The sequence below is a fragment of the Haliotis cracherodii genome, unplaced genomic scaffold (genome assembly GCF_022045235.1).
Source record: "Haliotis cracherodii isolate W230 unplaced genomic scaffold, xgHalCrac1.p SCAF_2, whole genome shotgun sequence".
In the NCBI taxonomy this organism is placed as follows: domain Eukaryota; kingdom Metazoa; phylum Mollusca; class Gastropoda; order Lepetellida; family Haliotidae; genus Haliotis; species Haliotis cracherodii.
Window position 1 is genome coordinate 26606554 of NW_027266275.1, and position 6000 is coordinate 26612553.

Below are 6000 nucleotides of genomic sequence, written 5' to 3' on the forward strand. Positions count from 1 at the left end.
AGTGGCAAAGGCTGTGCAACTGGAGTCAACTGGAATTCAGAAGGCTAGGCCTCCAAGGGTATAGAAGACAACACCTGTCTCCGTCATGGAGATCGAGGAGAGCCTTCCCACTACCCCCCATTTTTTTCATATTATTATATTTTCCTTTATCATCCACTCCCACTCAGCCAAACCCCACATCCCTTAGCTTTAATAGATTAGGGCTGTAAAGTTTATAATTTTTGGGTTGCACCTCTTTATTTATTCATTACGCTTTTTTCCCCCAAAAGTATAAGTGCAACCCCGTGTGCGAAATACGCTATGAGTCGGAAAGCGCACGTTAAATCTCCAATGTGATGATGATGATGACGTTCATCAGGCACTCATCGCCATCATGACGAGCAAGCAGAAATATGCGTATCGTCTGGAGAAGAAAGACACGACATGATCAAGACGGTTAAGAACTGCTAACCATACTTGTCGTTTGACATTTAACCCAGACTACTTGAAAACCGTACTACTGGACCGCGTTACAATAGAACTACCGTCTTTATTTGATGGGGTGATCGAGGACTTCTATAAACAGATGTCAGGCCAGAAGGGGGATCGTATTGGTCTAGGTATCAACCATCCCGCTTTGAACACTCCCATACGGATTCCCTTTCGTCGCTTTGAAGATCTCCATGGCCTAGATATCTTGAATGCCATGGAAAAAGTCCAACAGTCCAACAAAGCCCTTAACATTGATGCCACCATGGTTGTGACTTTAGTACACGTAGCAGATCCCGAAAGGCTAGGATCAGGCAGTGGTCGAAGGGTGCCGAACTGAGGGTAGAGGCTGAGTTGAGATGTCGTCTACGTTTTCTGTCTGTCTGTCATGTCAGTGCACATGCTCGTTGTAAAAGTAAAGAAAAAAAAGATTAAAGAGAAAGGCCATGCTTGAAAAATCAGCTGCCTGGTGTCAGTCATCCCAGTACACAGGATAGAGTCTTATCACATCGTCAGTGACATGCAAGACGTCATGGAGTCCACATATGACGTCACGTGATGATAATGATAATAATGATGATGATGAAGAGGTCATGACCTCCCCTGTCCGTCATGTCTGTGCACATGCTCGTTGTGAAAGTTAAGAAAAATAAAGAAAAAAAAAGATAAAAGCCAAAGGCCATGCTTGAAAGATCAGTTGCCTGGTGTCAGTCATCCCAGTACACAGGTCGTGTTCAAACTGTGGGAAGACATTTTCTAGAAGAGATGCCTTACTTTGTCATAAAAAACACGTCCATGTGACCAGTGACATCACCGCCACCACTGCCACCACCACCACCGCTGCCGTGTGTCAGTCAGCCCAAACACAGGATGGCGTCACGTGGTAATGATGATGAAGAAGAGGTCATGACCTCGCCTTTGACCCTACGTCACCCTTTTACGATGTTCATTGCGGGACCCACGGGATCAGGAAAAAGTTCCTTTGTGAAATCAAGTAAGGAGCAGATGCATCGCCCCGAGGTGTTCGACACGTAACCCCATCGCCTCGTGTGGGTGTACAGTGAATGGCAACCGCTCCATCATGAGCTGGAAGAGATGTCAGACCGCTTAGAGGCCGCTCTTGAGTTGGTGCACAGCATGAAAGAAGCGGATCGTGCCTTGCCTGAAAAAGGGGTGGCCCGCATTGGCTGGTCATCGATGATTTGCTGGGGGACAATACGAAAGAAGAAGAAACGGAAGTACTGCGATGGTTCACCAAGAAAAGTCATCACTGAAACACATCCGTGCTGTATCTCACTCAGAACTTGCTTGGCCAATCGCCGCAACATCGTATCATTAGTTTGAATGCTCACTACATGGTCCTCTTTAAAAATCCGAGAGATGCATCACAGATCGACAGTCTGGCTTGCCAGTTGTTTCCGGGCAAAGTTCTTTAACTGCGTGAAGCCTATGAAGACGCCACCCAAGAGCCTTACACTTACTTGTTCTTTGACCATAGCATACGTGCCCGCCTGTTTTCGAGATCCGAGATGCCCATCGTGTATGTGCCGAACCTGAGATGTAGAGACTTTCATAAAAGCAGACGAACCCCCACATGTTCCTTCAGTTGAGCCACAGTCATCATGGGGCAAAGATGGTCTATGAATGCCATGCCATCATCCCGAGATGTCCCTGATACCGAGTCGGTGTCTGAAAAGGCGAGAGAACAAACGAAAAACACACACTCTTTATGGACGACACATGGCGACTCAGTGACATTCTGGAGGGACCTTCTCCTTCTTACACCTTGAGTCATCCTTCTCATCCTGACTATGATTCATTTCAAGAACGTCTGAGGTCTTTTCAAAGGTGGCCTAAACAGATCACCCAGACCCCTTATGACATGGCCAAGGCTGGTAATTTTTATCAAGGACGAAGTGACTGTGTTATCTGTTATTGCTGCGGAGTGATACTCTGCCAATGGGAAGCCACAGACAAATCCTGGAAAGAACATCTGAAGCACGCCAAAGTCCCTTGAGAACACTTGTTCGAAAGAAGACTTCAGCAGCGCCGCCCATGTCGACACAAGTGACACAAGTGACACAAGTGCTTCATCTCATAGAAGCCATGCATATCCATGTCCTTGCCCTAAAAGAATGCATCGCACAACTCCATGCGGACGTCACACCACGTCTAGGCAAAAGAAAACGGGACCGAAGTCCCCTAAGAAAGCACCCCTCAAAGCGCCGACGACGTCATCAGTCAAAGGAGGAGGAGGTGGAGGATGAAGAAGATAGATCATCTGGGCAATGTGACTACCGCATGGCACATGCTGCTCCACTGTTTTTCCAGTTTCCCATCGCTTCCAGTTTTCCTACAGATTCCTACCTTTTCCAGTTTCCAGTTTGTTTTCCAACGGCCCTTTTCAGGGCCATCCATCTCTCCCGAAAGAACGCTTTCATCCTTGCTTTGACGACCCTCTTCACCACCGACCCAACCCCCCACCCACCAAACCAAAAAACAATCCGCCCTACCGCCTTCCCGCCTTCTCTCCTCCCCCAATCTTGGAGGGGCGCGCCACCGGAACCGTTAGGTTTATTCAGGTATTTGATATTACAATGTTCAGATGCATTGCGCTACGTTGATCCACCTAACCGTGATCATACGCCCAGAAATACTGTATAGTGCGGGACATCTACACCCGACTTGACAGTTTTATACAGAGAATGACTGTCAACTTATACGACCTGTTCGTCATTGTGATATACTGAACAAGCCCATGTATTGAACGTTATTCCAAGAACCGTCCCACCAGGCGGGACTGAGGTTTTCTGAGAACAGTCAGTGAGGCGAGAGACTATTACTTCGATCGGCGAATACTCACCGCCCGTTTTGCAATGTTGGTATCTTTTAATACCATTACCGTGTCTGTTCAGGTAAATTCGTGACTTGACTTTGCAAGATTTTGTCTTTGTGACGTGTGTCACTGGTGGGACAGGATACGCGCACCTCGTCACCTCTACAGCTGCCATCATTGCTAATCGATAGTGATTCATATTAGTCAAGGACCAACCTGTACGCCCCGTGACCAAATCATGAAAACAAAGGTTTGAAAGTGTTTTTGAGTTTCTTGATGTATACTGAACAATTTTGACTTGGGCTGCCCGGTTGAAAATCCCGGGAATTTTATGGGAAGGGTCAACAAAGGTCAAACAGGGGTCAAAATTCAAAATTGTGTTGATATGCCTATTACTCGTCCAGTCATAAGAAACCCAGAAATATATAGTTTGTTATACTTCCGACCTTAAATGGGGGAGCTATGGCTAAAAACGTTGAAAGGTCAACACACTTTTGGCAGTCGGTGAAATTCACAAACACAGTTAACACTGTCCGATAGTCATGATTTTAGTGTCTAATAATATGTTTTCTGACATGACAAATTCAACCAAGCAACTTTTAAAAGTAAAAAGGGTTACCTTGACCTTGAAAATCGAAAATGGTTGGCTGCACGAAGAATTGTAATGCTTCAGCAAAGTCACAGTATCCTTTGTCAGAATCCATTGTCCAGAAATGCTTACTTGCCCAAACGGTATTCTCAGCCAGCACTGCCTGAACATCTGACTGATGCCAGAGCAAACTGCTCTGTAGAATCGGACACAGATTCAGATACTACTGATTGTGACTCTGCATCTGATGGGTATGACTCAGAGTAGGATTATGAACTGTGCACTAAAGTAAGGTTAGAAAAGCATTTCTGGACAATGGATTCTGAAGTATGCTGCGTTATTGGCCAAGGATACTGTGACTTTGCTGAAGCATCACAATTCTTCATGCAGCCAACCATTTTCGATTTCCAAGGTCAAGGTAACCATGATTCCATGATTTTGTCACGGGACCTACAGGTTGGTCTTCTAGTATATGTGTTTGTTTGTTGTTTAACGCCACACTCATCAATAATCAAGCTGTATGACGGCAGTCCGTAAATAATCGAGTCTGGACCAGACAATCCAGTGATTAACATCATGAGCATCGATCCACGCAGTTGGGATGCGATGACAATGCGTTTCTAGCATAGTCGCGTAGTCGCTTTTTACGGCAAACATGGGTTAATGAAGATCTATTCTACCCCCGATCTTTAGGGGTCTAGACACACACTTTTCATATAGTCGGAATCGCATAAAGGACGAAGTAGTAATATGTCAAATTTAAGTCATATTGTAGCTGGTTGTCTATGTAAATGCTATGAAAAAGAATTTACATTGTCTGACATGATATGAAATAACTACTTGGACAGTACATGTCCATCTTACCTGCTATGGAAAACGCGTGGCGTACCACCAGGAAAGGATCTGCTGCTTAAAGCACATCATTAGAATAAAGGAAATACTACTCAAATAATATTCTGCTGTATAACCGTTCCACAGATACTTTGAAAGATAGATCACTATCAGTTCCTTGAAACGCATTGCAGTGTGAATATTGATTCCTCACTAGCCTGCAATGTAACTATGACAGCATCACAACAATTGATGCTAACAGCGTTCTATATAATGTCTGTATTGATTGTTCCATGTAACCAGCTTACAAATCCGGTTTTTAACATAATCATGTTCATGCAATGGTTTATTGTTACTTGTTTGTGGTTTGACGCCACACTGGTTTGACGCCACAAGCAGCAATGCTTCAGTTATTACGACGGCTTCGACAAGATTTAATGGTTGGTATCATTACCAATAACCCACGCTGCCTTGTGAGGATAGCACCTATATACCCCTGTGGATGATTTGTGACATATTATTGTCTGACGTTGAAGGTTTTAATTCACTCTGTCTGAACTGAGCGTAAAAATAGCTTCTATATACACCACAGAGTATTAGTGAATGGAATTAGATGAAACTCACAGCGGGGACTCTATCGTATAAACGTTTGGGTAACCTCGGTATACCTGGCATATATCGTTGTTGTATCAAATGTCAAAGCAGCTTTGAAGGTCATTTATGTATTTTCATTAAGAATGCATTGGTGGTGTGATATTGTAACTTCTTATTTGTAACAGAATCCTTGTTTGCAAGAATATCCACGGCAGTAACGGCTGTTGACCGGTTCTCGTTGCTTTGTGTGCCATAATAACTTTACTTTTGAGAATAAAACATCAAAGCCATGATGGTTGGCTGTAAAACATACTAGTGTCTCTGACAATACATCAAGGACGAGATATGATAATGACCCTTGTCATACTGTTTAGTTGTGGAAGTCATCAAATGTCTTCATATGAATGAGAAAGGACTTTGTTCTTTTCAACCCTTGCTTGTCTTGGACCTATTATGAAACTACACAAAATGCCTAAACGTAGGGGTTTGCAGGAAGTGCTTTCTAATATTTTACATGAGCAGGACTTTGGACCAATCTCATTTAAATCAGACCTTAGTTCTCCCTATCGCTAAACAATATCTGAGGACATCCCATAACGGGTCACGTCAGAACGACCCTTCATCCGACCAGTCAAATCGTCGCTTACCAGATTATGAAAGTGACAGTCGGAATGTGTTTTCT

The 6000-nt window shown here is 44.1% G+C and overlaps 1 protein-coding gene across 1 annotated transcript in view; it reads right to left on the minus strand.

Moving 5' to 3' along the window:
• Positions 1-4864, minus strand: part of LOC139468895 (transient receptor potential cation channel subfamily M member-like 2) — a 58418-nt gene extending 53554 nt beyond the window's left edge. The window contains exon 1 of the mRNA XM_071251027.1: positions 4758-4864. The gene's annotated coding sequence lies outside the window, so the exon portion shown is untranslated. The remainder of the gene's footprint in view (positions 1-4757) is intronic.
• Between the last annotated feature and the right edge of the window lie 1136 nt (positions 4865-6000).